This window comes from Psammomys obesus, unplaced genomic scaffold (genome assembly GCF_907164565.1).
Source record: "Psammomys obesus unplaced genomic scaffold, mPsaObe1.curated_primary_1811, whole genome shotgun sequence".
In the NCBI taxonomy this organism is placed as follows: Eukaryota; Metazoa; Chordata; class Mammalia; order Rodentia; family Muridae; genus Psammomys; species Psammomys obesus.
Window position 1 is genome coordinate 994,601 of NW_026590515.1, and position 20,991 is coordinate 1,015,591.

Here is a 20,991-nt window from a genome sequence, read left to right on the forward strand (position 1 = left end):
TGGAGAAAGGGGAACTCTTCTCCACTGCTGGTGGGAATGCAAACTTGTACAACCACTTTCGAAAACAATCTGGCATTTTCTCACACAATTAGAAATAGTGCTTCCTCAAGATCCAGCTATACCACTCCTAAGCATATATCCAAAAGATGCTCAAGTACACAGTAAGGACATTTGCTCAACCATGTTTGTAGCAGCTTTATTTGTAACATCCAGAAGCTGGAAACAGCCCAGATGTCTCTCAAAGGAGGAATGGATACAGAAATTGTGTTACATCTACACAATGGAATATTACTCAATGATAAAAAATAAGGAAATCATGACATTTGCAGGCAAATGGGGGCAACTGGAAAATATCATCCTGAGTGAGCTATCTCAGAAGCAGAAAGACACACATGGTATATACTCACTCATAAGTGGATATTAGACATATAATATAAGATACACCTACTAAAATCTGTACACCTAAAGAAACTAATCAAAAAGTAGGACTCTGGCTAAATGCTCAAACCCCATTCAGAAAGGCAAAGAAGATGGATATCAGAAGGAGAAAACAGAGAAAAGTACAGGAGCCTGCCACAGAGGGCCTCTGAAAGGCTCTACCCTGCTGGGTATCAAAGCAGATGCTGAGACTTATGGCCAGCATTTTGGCAGAGTGCAGGGAATTTCTTGAAAGAAATAGGAAATAATAAGACCCGGAGAGGACAGGAGCTCCAGAAGGACAGCAACAGAACCAAAAATTCTGGGCACAGGGATCTTTTCTGAGACTGATATTCCAACCAAGGACTGTTGATGGAGATAAACTAGAACCCTTACACAGATGTAGCCCATGGCAGTTCAGTGTCCAAGTGGGTTCCATAGTAATGTAAACAAGGACTGTCTCTGACATGAACTGATTGGCCTGCTCTTTGATCACCTCCCTCTGAGGGGGGAGCAGCCTTACCAGGCCACAGAGGAAGACAATGCAGCCACTCCTGATGAGACCTGATAGACTAGGATCAGAGGGAAGAAGAGGAGGACCTCCCTTATCAGTGGACTGGGGGAGGGGTATGAGTGGGGAAGAAGGAGGGAGGGTGGGGTTGGGAGGGGAGAGGGAGGGAGTAAAGAGGGATACAAAGTGGAAAAACTGTAATTAATAAAATTAAAAATAATTAATAAAAAATTAAAATGCTAAAATAGAAGCTCCAAAACACATGATCAAGCAAATATAAAGTTTCTTTGGTCAGATTATTTATGTTTAGAAAAAATGTTTAATTGTGTGGTTCTAATGTCTAATGATATTTATAACCACTTAATATGATTCCTCTGTTGGAAAATATACTAAAAAAACCAGACATTTAAAAAAAAATAATTTGGCAGTTTCTCATATGTATAATCTCACCATGTTATTAGCATCCCACTCTCAAAGAAAGCTAATGTTCACATAAAAACTTGAGCATGGTTGATGACAAGAGCTTTCTTCATAATATCTCCAAAGTGGAAAGGATTAGTTTTCTTTCACTGGTGGATGGGGATTGGATTTAAAAATGTGCATAAACAGATTAAAATATGAGTCAGTAATAACTAGGCATAAACTACTGATACAAGCAAATGGATGGATGAATCTACAAATACATTAGACCACTGTTTCTCAGCCTGTAGTTTGTGACCCCTTTGGTACACCTGTATCTTCAAAAATACTTCCATGTTTGTTCATAACAGTAAAAAAAAATAGCTATAAAGTAGCACCAAAAATAATGTTATGGTTGGGTATCACTACAACATGAGAAACTATTAAAGGTCACAACATTAGAAAGGTTGAGACCCACTGTATTCGAGTAAGAGATGAAAGATGCACTCAAAAGATACCTACTATATAATTCCATTCATATGACATTCAAAACTGGAAAATAGACTATTGGCTTAATGGGCCTTGCAAGCAAGGGGAGGAGGAGGCAAAGCACAAAATGGGCAGCTGGCAGGAGTTATTTAGAGCAAACAAAATTGTTTTGTATATTTATTGTGGTAGAAGTTGTATGATTGTATGTGTTTGTGAAACCCCACAGAGATACAGCCAAGCAAAGCAAATTTTACTATATGTAAAGTATACTTCAGTTTTTTTAATTGAAAAAACTAAGGTATGTAAAAGAACTCCAGAATGCTCACTTTGGCACCACATACACTAAAACTGAAATGATTACACAGATTAGCATTGCCCTTGTGCAAGCATAATGTGCAAAAGCATGAATCATTTTATATTTTTAAAAGGAACTAAAGGAATCCATCTACAAATCTAAACTACTTTATTGCTCATCCCAGTACATTTCACATGTATTTCATCATCTTTACTTAGCCTCATTCTCTCTGTCACATCTGCAGCTGGAGCAGAAAGAACTCTCTAGAACTTTATTTCCATGGACAGAACCTTCATCCAGGGCCTAGAGAAAAAAAATACATTCATGGCTGCTCAATGTTGTTTGTCTGTTTGTTTGAGATAGGGTTTCTCTGTGTAGCCTTGGCTGCCCCAGACTCACTCTGTAGACCAGGTTGGCCTTGAACTCAGAGATCCATCTGCCTCTGCCTCCCCGAGTGATAGGATTACATGCATGAGCACCACACCTAGCTGGCTGCTCAATTTTCAAAAACCTTCCTTCCCTGCCAAGAACCTCCTGAAAGAGAAGAAACAGGCAGGTCTGTGATGTAGACTGATGAGTTAAAAAAAAAAATTCATGGGTTGGAATTTTACCAAATTTGTCACTGCTTCCACAGAATGATCTTCAACAAATTCTTCATGTTTCTATCCTCAATGTTTAAGGAGAAAAAATAATCAACAACAAAACCCATGTCAAGTAACTTAAGAGACTTCCAAAAGCACAGGCAGAATAAAAAGAATTTACAGGAGCTGATGAAACATTCAGGTGTTAACAATGAGAAGCCACTAACACAAAGACCCTGCAATGGATCCAGTGATATATGGAGCTGTAGAGAAAGATTTTCCTGGCATGGATTGTGATCATGAAAGATGACCCAAAACCAAAATCATGGGCCCTAGTTGAGAGACAACAGGAAATAAAAAAAAAAATCTGCCATTTCTTTTCTATATCACTCCATGTTCTTATAGTTTCCTTTCATTGGCCAAGTCTAACACAAGATCTACTGGTGATGGAAGCTGTAGTGATGATGGCCTTCATGGTCAGCATCTAGATCAGGACCAGAAAGGGAAAGAGAATAGACCCTAAAAGGAATAAAATGGGCAGCAGAAACTAAGAATATCCAGGGCCTTATTATTTATCAAAGTCATACGGTTTTATAACTTTTGAAAACCTTTGAGCACTGTGGAAACTCCCATTCATATTCTTCAGAAACCCCACCTTTATATGGAATAATTCATAATTCCTCAAAAATGTGATTCTCTTCACCCTCTAGGCAGAACTTTGTCTTTGATCCAGGTAAACTAGATTTTACTCAGAATCAGAAGAGCTTGCAAATTGTCAAAAAAATATTTTATATACTTTTAAAATTTCATTTAATTTACTTTACATCCCAAGGATACCCCCTCCCTTCTCTCCTCCCCGTTACCCTCTTCCTCTCCTGCTCCCTTCTGTTCTTCATTTCTCCCCAGAAAAAGGAGCCCCTCCCCCATATCAACCCTCCCCAGCACATCAAGTCACATCAGGACTAAGCATATCCTCATCCCCTGAGTCCAAGCAAGGAAGCCCTGCTAAGGGGAAGTGATCCAAAAACAAGCAATAGAGGCCATATTAGAAACAGTTCCTCCCCCTCTACTCACCAAGCAAACCACATGAAGAACAAGCTGCCCATTGGCCACATATGTGCAAGGAACCTAGGTTCAGACTATGCATGCTCCTTAGTTGATGACTCAGGCTCTGTAAGCCCCCATGGGACTGGGTTAGTTGACTCTGTTGGTCTTCTTGTGAGGTTCCTGTTACCTCTAGGTCTTTCCATCTTTCCCCCAACACTTCCACAGGACCCCCAGAGCTCTGCCCTATGCTTGGCTGCAAGTCCCAGCATCTGTCCTGATCCACTGCTGGCCACCATACAACAAAGACATTTGCTCAACTATGTTCATACCAGATTTAATCATAATAGCCAAAAACAGGAAACAACCTAGATGTTCCTCAACCAAAGAATGGATACAGAAATGGTGGTACATTTATACAATGGAATACTACTCAGCTATTATTAACAATGAAATCACGAAATTTGCAGGCAAATAGATGGAACTAGAAAAGATCATCCTAAGTGAGGTAACCCAGACCCAGAAAGATGCACATGGTGTGTCTCAATTATAAGCAGACCTGTAGTACAGGATAACCATACTACAATTCACATTCCTAAAGAAGCTGCATAGCAAGGAGGGTTCCACGGAGGGTGCTTTAATATCACTCAAAAGAGAAAATATACTAGACAGCAGAAGTAAAAGAAGAGAGGGAACTAGGCAGGAGATGGAATGTGGAGGGAAACAAAGTTGTGGATCAGATGTGAAGAGAATGAGTGTAGGGGGTGACAAGGCTGGAAACAGAAATAAAAACTGAGGGGTTGGAGACATCTCTTTGAAAAAGTCTTTTAGAGTGATTATTGGTTGCTTATCAAAGATTTAGCCAGTATGCTACAAAAGAATAAAAATATGAATGAATCTTTGCCTTTTGAGTTACAGATAAGGGTTCCAAATATTTGTTCCAGAAAAGGTTGCAGCTGTCTAGTAGGACTTCCTTTCCTGTTCTAAACCTTGGGTATAAAATTATGGCTATAGATACAAATAGAAGAGGGCATGAAGTAGACTGTCTAGAATCATTTTAATATGTTTTCACTGTATATATGATGTAGGTCTTTCCTGATGCTAACTCTGTAAGAAGCTATAAATAAAACATATACAGTTCTCATGGATCAGTAGGATTAACATAGTGAAAATGGCCATTCTGCCAAAAGCAATCTACAGATTCAATGCAATTCCCATCAAAATATCAACACAATTCTTTACAAACTTTAAAAGAAAAATTCTCAACTTCGTATGGAAAAGCAAAAAACCCAGAATTTTTAAAACTATCTTGTACAACAACAGATCATCTGGAGGTATCTCCATCCCTGATCTCAAGCTGCATTACAGAGTAATAGTAACAAAAACTTCATTGTATTAGCATAGAAACAGAATGGTGAATCAATGGAACCGAGAATAGAAGACCCAGAAATAAATCCACACAGCTATGGATACATGATTTTTGACAAAGAAACCAAAACCATTCAATGGAAAAAAACAGCATCTTCAACAAATGGTGCTGGTCCAACTCAATGTCTACATGAAGAAAAATGAAAATAGATCCATATTTATCACCCTGCACAAAACCAGAGTCCAAGTAGATCAAAAACCTCAACATAAAACCAGAAACACTAAATCGGTTAGAAGAAAAAGTGGGGAAGAGCCTTGACCTCATTGGCACAGGAGAGAACTTCCTGAAAAAAACACCAACAGCACAGGCTCTAAGAGCAACAATCAATAAATGGGACCTCATGAAACTGAAAGCTTCTGTAAAGCAAAAGACACTGTCGTCAGAACACAATGACAGCCTACTGGTTGGTTCACCAACCCAACATCTGACAGAGGGCTGATATCTGGACTATATAAAGAACTAAAGAAGTTAGGCAATAATTCAAGTAACCCAAACAAAAAAATGGGGTTCAGAGGTAAACAGAGAATTCTCTAGAGAGGAATACCGAATGGCAGAGAAACACTTAAAGTAATGCTCAACATCCTTAGTCATCAGGGAAATGCAAATCAGAACAACCCTGAGATTTCAGCTCACACCCATCAGAATGGCTAAGATCAAAAACTCAAGTGACAACACATGCTGGAGAGGATTGCAGAAAGGGGAACGCTCATCCATTGCTGTTGGGAGTATAAACTTTTACAACCACTGTGGAAATCAATCTGGCTCTTTCTCAGACAATTAGGAATAGTGCTTCCTCAAGATCCAGCTATACCACTCTTAGGCATATATCCAAAAGATGCTCAAGTACAGAACAAGGACATTTATTCAACCATGTTCATAGCAGCTTTATTCGTAATAGCCAGAACCTGGAAACAACCCAGATGTCCATCAATAGAGGAATGGATACAGAAATTGTGGTACATCTACACAATGTAATACTACTCAGGAATTAAAGACAAGAAAATCATGAAATTTTCAGGCAAATGGTGGGAACTGGAAAAGATCATTCTGGGTGAGATATCCCAGAAGCAGAAAGACACACAACATATATATTCACTTATAAGTGGATACTAGACCTAAAAGATAGGATAAACATACTAAAATCTGTACACCTGAAAAGCTAAACAAGGAGGAGAACCCGGGGTAAAATGATCAATCCTCACTTATAAAGACAAATAGGGTGGACATTGGAAGTAAGAGAAAACAAGAAACAGGACAGGAGCCTACCATAGAGGGCCTCTGAAAGACTCTACCTAGTAGTGTATCTAAGCAGATGATGAGACTCATAACCAAACCCTGTGCAGAGTGACGGGAATCATGTGAAAGAAGGGGAAGTTAGTAAGACCTGGAGAGGACAGAAACTCCAAAAGGACCAAATATATCTAGCACATGGTTCTTTCCTGAGACTGATTCTCCAACTAAGGACCATATATGGATATAACCTATAACCCCTGCTCAGATGTAGCCCATGGCAGTTCAGTATCCGAGTGGGATCCCTAGTAAGGGGAACAGTAACTCTCTCTCTGACATGAACTCAGTGACTGGCTCTTTGACCTCCCCTCCCCCGAGGGAGGAGCAGCCTTACTAGACCACAGAGGAGGGAGGATATTACATCCAGTCCTGATGAAACCTGATAAGCTAGTGTCAAATGGAAGGGGAGGTGGCCCTCCCCTATCAGTGGACTTAGAGAGGGGCAAGGAGGAGATGAGGAAAGGAGGGTGGGATTGGAAAGGAATGAGGGAGGGGACTACAGCTGGGATACAAGGTAAATGAACTGTAATTAATATAAAAATAAATATTTAATTAAAAAACATATACAGTTATATGTATATATTTTCAGAGCTAAACCACAAGCTACATGGCAAACCATATCATTTCACATTGAGCAGTCTATTTCCAGTCCTTGATGAACTGCTTAGCACTAACAAATTATCACACCTACTGTGTTTTTTTCCACACTTTCCAAACTGAAACTCTTTATTCTTTTCAGCTCAGACAACTCTTCTTAATCTGTGTATTTTTCCAGCCACAATAGGAATAAAAGACACCACAGTGCAAGAACAAAAACTGCAAAATAGAGAGCACATCTTAACCTCTGAGCCCATCTCTGAGTTCAATTCCTAGCAACCACATGGTGGCTCATAACCATCTATAGTGAGATCTGGTACCCTCTTCCAATGAACAGGCACACCTGCAGGCAGAATTTTGTATAAATAATAAATAAATAAATATTCTTTAAAAAAGTTGTTTAAAGAGAGAGCACGACAAATATAGTCTCAAGCAATGTAACCCCTGTTGTCCTCAGAAGCCCACCAAATACATTTGGATTGACACTGGTGTTGTCACCCAATAGATCATAAGCCTTCCAGCTCTCCCACCAAACTCACAGTGGTGGTCATATCCAGGGCAGTTCTTGAGAGGATGTGAATTGTACCAGGGCTATTCATTTTTAATGCTCTTTATCCATCAAGGTATTGAGTTGTTAGGCTGATGCTTCTAAGTGTAACATTGCATTAAGCAGGTCACCTAGGGTGCACACATTGAAAAGGAAGAGAGTAAAATAGTGCAAAATTGTTGATATCCTTTCCAATTAGAGTCTTCTTTCAATTTAAGTGCTGCCAGAATGACACAGAACCAGATAACCAATATAGTCTTCAAATGGTTAGATGGCCAGCAATCCTCATGGTACTTGGCCAATTTAACAACTGCTAGAATTAAAACACCAGTGATTAGTATAGAACCACACTGCCTTTTAAGAAGAAGGTTCCACAGAATGAGGAACTAGTTGTTATATCTGCGTCACAATTTTTCAATAATGTGGCAGTATTCAAAGAGCTATTTGGGTAGATTTCTTGTTTGTTATCTAGGTTGTTGTTTATTTTTAGACAATTCCATACTATGTAAAAAGCAATGCATTATGATCTTATTGACCACGTCTATTACTGTCTCTTTGAACTCCCTTTTCTCAGTCAGTGCCCCTCCCACGCTGATGATATTAGTCAAGGTTCTACACACACACACACACACACACACACACACACACACAGAGAGAGAGAGAGAGAGAGAGAGAGAGAGAGAGAGAGAGCTCTGTTCCACTAGAGATCCTTGACCATCTGAGGTGTCCAGAACTGTTCATGTGTTGGACTAAGCTAGACCACAGCCTGTAAACCAACAGTGGCTGTCCACAACAGAACAGACAGTTGCTCAGTCCATAAGGCTGGATACCTCAGCTTGTCTTAAGAATATGTTGAAATCCCAAAGAAGTAGGTTCTAATGCCTAAGCAGCACAATAGAGAAATGTCACCAAGAGGGCAAGCAGTCAAAAAGCAAAAGCTTCCTTATTCCATGTACTTTTGTGTAGGCTCCTACCAGAACGTTTGACTCAAATGTAGTGTACGTCTTTCTGCTTTAGTGTGTGCCTTTCTGCTTCTGGGATACCTCACTAAGGATGATCTTGTCACCTTTCCACCATTTACCTGTAAACTTCATGATTTCCTTGTTTTTAATTGATTAGTACTATTCCATTGTGTAAATGTACCGCAATTTCTGTATTCCTCAGTTGAGGAACATCTGGGTTGTTTCCAGATTCTGACTATTAGGAATAAAGCTACTAAAATAAAAAAAAATTAAAAAAAGATATTCAAAATCAAAGCTAATAACATATATATATATGTGTGTGTGTGTGTGTGTGTGTGTGTGCAAATATACATACAAAATTTCCAGTTCATAAATTGTAAAACATCTAACATCTTTGCTTTTAATTGCTAATATTCCATTGTGTAAATGCCCCACAATTTCTGTATCCATTCCTCAATTGGGAACATCTGGGTTGTTTCCAGATTCTGGCTATTAAAAATGAAGTTGCTACGAACATGGCTGAGCAAAAGTCCTTGTTGTACACTTTAGCATATTTTGGATATATGCCTAGGAGTAGATATAGCTGGATATTTATGTAGCACTATGCGTAATTGTCTGAAAAAGTGACAGATTCATTTCTAAAGTGGTTGTACAAGTTTACATTCCCACCAGCAATGGAGGAAGGTTCCCCTTTCTCCACATCCTCTCCAGCATGTGTTGTCACTTGAGTTTTTATCCTAGCAATTCTGATGGGTATAAGGTAAAATCTCAGAGTTGTTCTGATTTGCATTTCACTGATGAATAAGGTTGTTGACCATTTCTTTAAGTGTTTCTCTGCCATTTGATAGTCTTCTACTAAGATTTCTCTGTTCAGCTTGGTAACCAATTTTTAATTAGATTACTTGATTTGTTGCTGTTGAACTCCTTGAGTTCTTTATATATTCTGTATATTAGCCCTCTGTCAGAAATAGAGTTGGTGAAGATCTTTTTTCAATCTGTAGACCTTTGTTTTGTTCTGATGACAGTGTCCTTTGCTTTACAGAAGTTTTCAGTTTCATAAGGTCCCATTTATTGATTGTTGATCTTAGAGCCTGTGCTGTTGGTATTCAGTTGAAGAAGTTGTCTCCTGTGCCAATGAGTTCAAGGGTCTTCCCCAATTTTTCTTCTAGTAGGTTTAGTGTGTCTGGTTTTATGTTGAGGCCTTTGATCCACTTGGACTTTAGTTTTGTGCAGGGTGATGAGTATGGATCTATTTGCATTTTAATACATGTAGATATCCTGTTAGAACAGCACCTTTTTTTGAAGATGCTGTCTTTTTTTCCATTGTATGGTTTTGGCATATATGTCAAAAATCAAGTATCCATAAGTGTGTGGGTTTATTTCTGGGTCTTCTATTAGATTCCATTGGTCCACCATTCTGTTTCTATGGCAATACCATACAGTTTTTATTACTGTTGCTCTGTAGTACAGCTTGAGACCAGGGATGGAAATACCTACAGATGAAGTTTTTGTACAGTATCGTTTTTGTTTGTTAGTTCATTTGTTTGTTTTTCCATATGAAGTTGTGAGTTTTTCTTCCAAGTTCTGTAAAGAATTGTGTTGGTATTTTGATGGGAATTGCACTGAATCTGTAGATTGTTTTTGGCAGGATGAACATTTTGACAAAGTTTGTCCCACTGACGCATGAGAATGAGAGATCTTTCCATCTTCTGATATCTTCTTCTATTTTTTTCTTCAGACACTTGAAGTTTTTTTTTTTTTCATACAGGTTATTCACTTGCTGCACTAGAGTACTAGAATACTCCAAGGTACTTTATGTTATTTGTAGCTATTGTGAAGGGTATAGTTTCCCTAATTTCTTTCTCAGCCCAATTGTCTTCCATATACAAGAGTGCTACTGATTTTTTTTTTTTACTTAATTATTTATCCAGCCACTTTGCTGAAGGTGTTGATCACACGAAGGAGTTCTCTGGTTGAATTTTTGGAATTACTCATGTATACTATAGGACTTCAAGAACTAGGTTGAAGAGATGGTGAGTGGGCAGCCTTGCCTTGTCCCTGATTTCAGTTGGACTGATTTAAGTTTTTCTCTGTTTAGTTTGATGTTGGCTACAGGCTTGCTGTATATTGCCTTTACTATGTTTAGGTATGTGCCTTGTATCCATGATCTCTCCCGGACTTTAAACATAAACGAATATTGGATTTTATCAAATGCTTTTTCAGCATCTAAACAGATAACTGTTTCTTAATTAACCTCTAACTATGGGGATAGTTTATCTCGCACAATTATTCTTGATTTCTGTTTTCTATATTGTAATGTGTCTTAAAAGTTTTTGGAAGTAGATAATATATAAGTAAACGTCAGTATAATACATGTTTAAGACCTTTATAGAATAAAGATAATTATTCTGTGTTTGGAATCCAACACTGAGTTAGATGTTCATACTGAGATAACTATGAAAGAACCTAGGGCTTAAAACAAGCCACTATGCCAGTTTAGAGTTAGCAAAACATACTACACAGAACTAGGCACACCTGTAATTTATGCTCATACAAACTTTGGCAAGCTCTGTCCCAAACTAACTTATCGACTATCATCCTTAAAGATGTCTTCATCTCAAATGATATCTCAACTTCCCAACCAATTCCATCCTCTTCCTACTAATATTTTCAAAATGTGAGAAGATCATCATAGATCATTCCTTGTCATGTTGGGTGCTTTTTGAAAGAGATAGTGAGATTGGCACATGGTTTCTAACATCTATTAAATAAATCTATCAACAAAATGCAGAATAAGCATGAAGAATAATGAAGCCATTGCTGAATGAGGCAGATGGCTTGGCAAGTCTAAAAGACTAATATCAAAACAAACATTCATTTGAGTCTTCATCAAGCTTCACTAAATTACTATGTGAATTCAAACATTTGTCTTTCTACATTTCTTTCCCAGTAATGGGGACTGTATGAGTAAGGACTACTAGCAAGAGGAGGAGGAAGTGTTAGCTAAAGAAAATGGTACTTGTGAGTGATGCTGACACTAAGCCTTATGGTGGTATAATACAAATTACTGGAGACCTTCCATCTATACCTCAAAGACCTAAGGACATATTTGAGTTCTTTCCTTGTGTGTAATTATCAATAATTAACATTGCAAGTTTTTCAAACTTTGCTATTACATTCTCCTTGTAATAAAGTAAAAATTTTTTGCCATGCATTAACATTGCAAGTTTTTCAAACTTTGCTATTACATTCTCCTTGTATTAAAGTAAAAATTTTTTGCCATGCTATTGGTGAATTAGTCTTCAGTAATAAATGCACTCGCGAACAGGAAAAAACACATTTTAGGGTACATAAAAGTTCACAAAGAAGTGTGTGTAGTGGAGAGAAAACTTCTTGAACTTATTCATAAAATAATGAATATAGTCATATTAAAATAACACATTCTTCCAAGATTTCAACATTTAGAAATCTGGCCACCAAACTATGCAAAGAATATAGTGAATACGAACGTACATGTGCTACAAGATTCACTTAGACTTCCACATTCACACACAAAAAAAATATTCAATACATCAAATTTTTGTAAGATCTCATAAAGCATAATTCAGAGTTTAAAGGAAAAACTACTTTTAAACCAAGGATTTGCTATTCACTCTGGGAAAGTCCATGCTAAACTTTTTGAAGTGACTAACTATGAAAATAGAATCTATTCAAAATGCATCAACAGTGTATGTGAGCAACATTAAAGGCAAATTAAAAATGCTGGTTTTAAGGACTATTCGTGGAGATGACCTGGAACCCCTGCACAAGTGTAGCCCATGGCAGTTCAGTGTCCAAGTGGGTTACATAGTAATGGGAAGAGGGACTGCCTCTGACATAATCTGATTGGCCTGCTCGTTGATCACTTCCCCCTGAGGGGGGAGCAGCCTTATCAGGCCACAGTAGAGGACAATGCAGCCACTTTTGATGAGAACTGATAGACTAAGATCAGAAAGAAGAGGAGAACCTCCCCTATCAGTGGACTTTGGGAGTGGCATGCATGCAGAAAGGGGAGGGAGGGTGGGATCGGGAGGGGAGGAGGGAGGGGCTTATGGGGGGATACAAAATGAATAAAGTGTAATTAATAAAAAAAAATTTTTAAAAAGTGCTGGTTTTAATCTCTTTGGGGAGCTGTCAGTCTAAATTATTCCTATGCCTTTTTAGTTATCAAATAGAATGCATGGTCCCAAGGAAATGAAGGCATATCCTGTTGGCACATGATACGAAGCTGCCTTCAGTGAATTAGTATTTCTAGTTATATAAAAAATAAATTATGTATAAACCTCTTCCCACTATCCAAGTTGTGTTTGTATGCTGTTATCTGGGAGCAAAATATGAAAGACTCATCAGGTGACTATAAGGTGATTGATTTTACAATAAACATGGAGGTGGTTCTTAAATATAATTTTTATACACACCTTCCTGAATCCCAAGTTTTGTAACACTAAATAAAATTACCTATTTATTTTGTTTAGAAGTCTTAAAGAATCTATTTTTTTTTCTTTCCCTAAACTAAAGGCAACTGGTTAAAAAAAAAAAAAAGACAAATTTTTCCTTCAAATTATTTTCCTTTTTTTTTTCTTTGTGTGTGGCAGGGGAAGAGAGCCGATTACAGTATTTTTGTTTATTTGTTTAGGTTTTTAAAACAAGATTATGATGATTGCACTGATTCTGTAGACTGCTTTTCGAAGGATGGCCATTTTCACTATATTAATCCTACTGAACCATGAGCATAGGACATCTTTCCATCTTCTGATATCTTCTTCTATTTTTTACTTCAGAGACTTGAAGTTTTTATTTTTTTTAACAAGTCTTTCACTTGCTTGGTAAGAGTCACATCAAGGTACTTTATGTTATTAGTGGCTATTGTGAAGAGTGTTGTTTCCCTAATTTCTTTCTCAGCCCTTTTGTCTTTCATACACAGAAGGGCTACTGATTTCTTTTTGAGTTAATTTTGTATCCAGCCACTTCGCTGAAGGTGTTTACCAGATGAAGGAGTTCTCTGGTTGAATTTTTGGGGTTGCTCATGTATACTATCATATCATCTGCAAACAGTGATAGTTTGACTTCTTCCTTTCCTATTTGTATTCCCTTGATCTCCTTTAGTTTTCTTATTGTTCTAACTAGGAATTCAAGTGCTATGTTGAAGAGATATGGAGAGAGAAGGAAGCCTTGCCTTGTCGCTGAGTTCAGTGGGATTGATTTAAGTTTCTCTCTATTTAGTTTGATGATGGCTATAAGCTTGCTGTAAATCTATGGCCATCCTGACAAAAGCAATCTACAGATTCAATACAATGCCCATTAAATACCAACACAATTCTTTACAGAACTTGAAAGAAAAATTCTTAATTTCATATGGAAAAACAAAAAACCAAGAAATGCTAAAACAATCCTGTACAACAAGAGAAGATCTGGAGGTATTGCCATCCCTGATCTCAAGCTGTACTATAGAGCAATAGTAATAAAAACTGTATTGTATTGGCATAGAAACAGAATGGTGGACCAATGGAATCTAATAGAAGACCCAGAAATAAACCCACACACCTATAGATACTTGATTTTTAACAAAGAAGCCAAAACCATACAATGGAAAAAAGACAGCATCATCAACAAATGCTGTTGGTCTAACTAGATGTCTACATGTAATGAAATGCAAATAGATTCATATTTAACACCCTGCACAAAAATAAAGTCCAAGTGGGTCAAAGACCTCAACATAAAAATAGACACAGTAAGTCAGTTAGAAGAAAAAGTAGGGAAAAGCCTGGAACTTATTGGTACAGGAGAAAACTTCCAGAAGAGAACACCAAAAGCACAGGCTCTAAGAGCAATAATCAATAAAAGGGACCTCACGTAAATGAAACTCTTCTGTAAAACAAAGGACACTGTCATTAAAACAAAACGACTGCCTACAGATTGGGAAAGGATCTTCACCAACCCTGTATCTGATAGAGGGCTAATATTCAGAATATATAAAGAACTCAAGTAGTTAAACAGCAACAATTCAAGTAATCCAATTAAATCATGTGATACAGAGCTAAACAGAATTCTCAAAAAAGGAATATCGAATGGCCGGGAAACACTTAAAAGAAATGCTCAACATCCTTAGTCATCAGGGAAATGCAAATCAAAACAACCCTGAGTTTTCACCTTACACCTACCAGAATGGCTAAGATCAAAAACTCAAGAGACAATACATGCTGGAGAGGTTGTGGAGAAAGAGGAACCCTCCTCCACTGCTGGTGGGAATGTAAACTTGTACAACCACTTTGGAAATCAATCTGGTGCTTTCTCAGACAATGAGAAATAGTGCTTCCTCAACATCAAGCAATATCACTCCTAGGCATCTATCCAAAACATGCTCAAGTATACAACAAGGACATTTGCTTAACCATGTTCATAGCAGCTCAGATGTCCTTCAGGTGAGGAATAGATACAGAAATTGTGATACATTTACACAATGGAATACTGTTCAGCAATTAAAAGCAAAAAATCATGAAATTTGCAGGCAAATGGTGGGAACTAGAAAAGATCATCCTGAGTGAAGTATCCCAGAAGCAGAAAGACACACATAGTATATACTCACTTATAAGTGGATATTAGATATACAATATAAGATAAACATACTAAAATCTGTACACCTAAAGAAGGTAAACAAGAAGTAAGATGATCAATCCTCACTTAGAAAGGCAAAAGGGATGGACATTGGAAGAAAGAGAAAACAGGAAACAGTACAGGAGCCTACCACAGAGGACCCCTGAAAGTCTCTACCCAGCAAGGTCTCAAAGCAGATGCTGAGACTCATAACCAAACTTTGGACAGAGTGCAGGGAATCATATGAAAGAAGGGGGAGATAAAAAGACCTGGAGGGGACAGGGGCTCCACAATGAGAGCAACAGATCCAAAATATCTGGGCTCAGGGGTCTTTTCTGAGACTGATACTCCAACCAAGGACCATGCATGGAGATAACCTAGAATCTCTGCTCAGATAGCCTATGGCAGCTCAGTCTCCAAGTGGGTTCCCTAGTAATGGGAACAGGGGCTGTCTCTGACATGAACTCAGTGGCCTGCTCTTTGATAACATCCCACTGAGAGGTTAGCAGCCTTGCCAGGCCACAGAGGATGACAATGCAGCCAGTACTGATAAAACCTGATAGGCTAGGGTCAGAGGGAAGGGGAGGAGTACTTCCCATATCAATGGACTTGGGGAGGGACATGGGAGGAGATGAGGGAGAAGGGGGAAGGGAAGAGGGGAAAGGGGGAAGGAGGAAGGGAAGAGGGGGCTACAGCTGGGTTACAAAGTGAATAAACTATAATTTATTAAAAATAATTTAAAAAAAGAAAAAATAAAAAATAGAAACAGGCTTTCAGTGTAGAAATCATGCAGGCTCACCTCAAGTTCACATTTCTCAGATCCTAGCTTCTTTACTGTTACCAATTATAGGCGTTGTCTGCCCTGCCTGATTATGTATGCTTATTTTAATGCATTTTAAAATAAAACGTGTACAACCCTGAGATATTTTAAATAATCTAAATGTACAACAATAAAAATATCTATATATGCTCTGCCACATTCACTTAATACAATGACATTTGTGATGTATCTTAGAGGAGAAAAAAAAGTAAAAAATAGAGACGAGACCATCTAGGTACATATATGTAGTAGTCACTGGCACTGTTTGTCAATTTTTTGCATTTTTCTCATTGCCTCACCAGATTGTATAATTGTGCTTCCTGACCCACATGAGTAGTAATTCTGCACAATAAGTCGTAAGTAAAAGTAGTATCTGTCACTTCAGACCAAAACATTTTATTTCTTGTATAAGAGTCTCCAGGGCCTTTTTCCTCTCTGCAACAGAAACTTCAAATTAACAAATTCCCATCAGCCTAAGTACAGTGCAGAGAAAATGGCACTATGGAGCAAAGCACTCAACATGTCTGAGACAGACCTGCAGCATGAGTGTAATGCTTAAACCCTTATCGATTTGAAGGTTGTGTATTATATCAGTGTGTTCTACCATATTTTAACAATAATAAGCTATATACTACATTATTATTCATGAGGATATCTTTACCAAGAAGCAAATACACTGACATGATAATGTAGGGTAAATATCTTTGGGTGAGACATAGATATATCTGTATCAACATTCTGAAGCTTCCATGTCTTCATAATGTCCATATAACTTCATAATTGGAAAAATACATTCTATGTTTCTAAATATTAAGATATATTATAGATACTAATTCTTTTCATTTGTTTCCATATTTTCTAATTAGATAAATTAGACCAGCTTCTACCATACAGCTCTACCATGAAATGAAACACACTTTTCCTAGTATCGCTAAAAAAGTCTTTTTGTCATTCTTTGCTCAAATCCCGTGATATCCAGGGTTACATACAGAAACATGAAAAAGAAAACTGTAAATAATAATGAATAAACCCTCCACATGAAATGGCAAATGAAGAAGTTATTTCCTTGTTTTAATTTTAAGTGTCCAAGGTGTCTGCACATAAAATTATAAGTCAAAGACAAAACTGCACTTATGTTAGCTCTATGTCTTATGGAACATGAAACTAATAAAAGAGGTGTTAATAGATAAAAGCCTTTTTCCTCTGGATACCAATTGTGTTACATCGATTACAATGTAAAGCTTTAGTGTATAGAAATTCACTTCACAGGCACTAAACAAGACAGCATGAACAAGAGTAATCTAATATATACTAATTTCAGCACAGAAAATAAATGTTTGTGGGAGAGGGAATTTAAAGTGGCATTTAAATATAAGTACTACTATAAGTATTATTTCAGTGCAAGTTCCCACTGTTTTATACAATGCTCTGCACACAGAGTCAAGTGGTTTAGTGGAAAGAACATTGCATTAAAAGGCAACAAGCCTGGGTTTTTGCTCCAGCTTCACTAATATGTAATTAGCTAGGTTTTAATCTATCATTTTATCAATTTCATCAGTGACTCAGGAGTGGAATCTACATTACCTGCCTCAGATTGAGATAGCAAGAAGATGAAGGCAATGAATGCTTTACATAAAGTTATAAAGGACTCTTCAAGTGATAAATTTAACCCATTTATATAACCTTGATGTACAAAGAAAAATCTGTCGTAAGATTTCATCTTACCTTCAATAAGATCAATAATAATAAAAAACTGCATGCTTCTATAAGTGAATCTTGGGACATGAACTACTTAGATGTTAATGAGTCAAAGATATGGAACTCTGCTCTTGATGCTACTTGAAATTCTTACTTGCTATATTTTTTAAAACAGTCTCTTTTCCAAAGTGGTTGTACAAGTTTACATTCCCACCAGCAATGGTGGAGGGTTCCCCTTTCTCCACAACCTCTCCAGCATGTGTTGTCACTTGAATTTTTGATCTTAGCCATTCTGATGGGTATTTTGATTCGCATCTCTGATGGCAAAGGACTTAGAGCATCTCTTTAAGTGTTTCTCTGCCATTCTATATTCCTCTACAGAGAGTTCTCTGTTTAGCTCCGTACCCCATTTTTTATTTGGATTGCTTGTTTTATTGCTTTTTAACTTCTTTAGTTCTTCATACATTCTGGATATCAGCCTCTGTCAGATATAGGGTTGGTGAAGATCCTTTCCCAATCTGTAGGCTGTCGTTTTGTTCTCATGACAGTGACTTTTGCTTTACAGAAGCTTTTCATTTTCATGAGGTCCCATTTATTGATTGTTGATCTTAGAGCCTTAGAGTGTTGTTGGTATTCTGATCAGGAAGTTGTCTCCTGTGCCAATGAGTTCTAGGCTTTCCCCCACATTTTCTTCTAACTGATCTAGTGTATCTGGTTTTATGTTGAGGTCTTTTGTGCAGGGTGATAAATATGGGTCTATTTCCATTTTTCTGCATGTAGACATCCAGTTAGACCAGCACCATTTGTTGAAGATACTGTCTTTTTCCATTTAATGGTTTTGGCTTGTACAACCACTTTGGAAATCAATCTGGCACTTTCTCAGACAATTAGAAATAACACTTCCTCAAGATCCAGCTATACCACTTCTAGGCATATGTCCAAAAGATGCTCAAGTACACAACAAGAACATTTGCTCAACCATATTTGTAGCAGCTCAACCATATTTGTAATAGCCAGAACCTGGAAACCACCCAGATGTACATCAACAGAAAAATGGATACAGAAATTGTGGTATTTTTACACAATGGAATACTACTCAGCAATTAAAGACAAGGAAATCATGAAATTTACAGGAAAATGGTGGGAACTGGAAAAGATCATTCTGAGTGAGGTATCCCAGAAGCAGAAAGACACACATGGTATATACTCACTAATATTTAGGTACCTGACCGATAAGATAGGATACATACTGAAATCTGTACACCTAAAGAAGATAAACAAGAATGAGGACCCTTGGTAAGATGATCAATCCTCACTTAGAGAGGCAAATGGGATGGACATTGGATGTAGGAGAAAACAAGTAACAGGAGAAAAGCCTATCACAGAGGGCCTCTGAAAGACTCTACCTAGTAGTGTATCAAAGCAGATGCTGATAATCATAACCAAACCTTGGGCAGAGTGCAAGGAATCATGTGAAAGGAGGAGGAGTTAGTATGACCTGGAGAAGACAGGAGCTCCACAAAGACCAAATATATCTTAGCACAGGGATCTTGTATTAGATTGTATCTCCATCCAAGTATCATGTATGGATATAACCTAAAACCCCTGCTCGGATGTAGTCCATGGTTGCACAATATCAAAAGTGGGTTACCCTAGTAAGGGGAACAGGGACTATTTCTGACATGAACTCAATGACTGGCTCATTGAGCTTCCCCTCCCTCCAAATGGAGGAGCAGCTTTGCTAGGCCACAGAGGAGGACATTGAAGCCAGGCCTGAAGATACCTGATAAGCTAGGGTATGAAAGGGGAGGAGATCCTCCCCTATCAGTGGACTTGGAAAGGGGTAGGGAGAAAATGAGGGAGGGAGGGTGGAATTGAGAGAGAATGAGGGAGTGGGATACTGCTGGGACGCAAAGTTAATAAACTGTAACTAATATTAAAAAATAAAAATTTAATTTAAAAAAGTTTCTTTTCTGAAAATCAAGCCAAGGTCATTGCTTGGAGTTTTGACAATTAACATAATAGAGTACTGCATTTCTTCTATTAAACATCCACTGCAAAGTTATAGATATCTTCATTTAACACAGAGTATTGGTGCTACTGTATCCTAAGTAATCTAATTTCATTTCTACCTGGAGTGACAGAAAGACACTGGAAAGAGTTAGAGGAAATATAAGAGTAATGCAAAGGCATCAAGTAAGCCAGTGATATTTCAGTGCTACTTCCTTGAAAATGTTACCAAAAGCTACTTCACTTTAGACCAAGAATCATCAAACTTTTTCTGAAGATCCTGAATAGTAAAAACAATGTTGGCGGTATCACAATTTATACTATAGAGCAATTGTATTTTTTAAAACCCCATAGTATTGGGACATGCACAGAGATGGCCAGAGACAGAGAGAGGGTGAGAGAAATAGAGAGAGGGGGTGGAGTGAAGAAGCAAGGGAGAGAGAGAGAGAGAGAGAGAGAGAGAGAGAGAGATGAGTGAATAGGTGGACTAGAGTGGACTGGAGTGGCATGGCATGGCATAGTGTGGAATGGAATGGAATAATATCACTTGGCTAAGTTCCAAAGTTACACATTGGAAAAAAGATCATCTCTTTTACAGGTAGTTCTGGGAGGAATAGTTATCTACATGTAAATAAATAAATAAAACCTGAAATTAGAAGCCTATCTCTTACCTGGCACAAAACCCAAGTCAAAATTAATCAAAGACATAGGGGCTAGAAAGATGTTCAGTCATTAATAGTGCCTGCTGCTCTTGCAGAGGATCTATCTTTAGTTTCCAGCACCCACATGACAGCCTAAAAACACGCATAACACCACTTCCAGAGTATCTGATGCGTTCTTCAGGCCTCCACAAGTACTGAACATAAATATGGTTTACAAAAACATGTGTAGAAGAATTTTAATTCAGAACATGACTGTTCTGACAAGAAATCACATCCAAAGACCTTCTAGGTCTGTGTAATCTGGCTAAAATACAAACACACCTTTAATCCCAGGATACAGAGGCAAGCAGATCTGAGTTCAAGGTTATCCTTGTATAGAGCAAGTTTCAAGTAAAGAAAAGCTTTGGCCCAGGCATAGTGGTATACACTTTTAATCCCAAACACATGTTTGAAAGTAATGTTTAATTGAATGGAAGAAACAGTGAAAGACTTGACAGAATAGGATATGCCCAACTCTCGCGAGAAGAGAGAGGAAAGGGAAACTACTTAAGGAGAAAGAGAGAGAGAGAGAGAGAGAGAGAGAGAGAGAGAGAGAGAGAGAGAGAGA

At 37.8% G+C, this 20,991-nt stretch overlaps 1 non-coding gene across 1 annotated transcript; it reads left to right on the top strand.

The window, feature by feature from the left end:
- The first annotated feature begins 2,134 nt into the window (after positions 1-2,134).
- Positions 2,135-2,239, top strand: LOC129677213 (U6 spliceosomal RNA). Its single transcript, XR_008720183.1, has one exon. It is a non-coding gene; the product is annotated as a U6 spliceosomal RNA (small nuclear RNA).
- Positions 2,240-20,991: the final 18,752 nt, after the last annotated feature.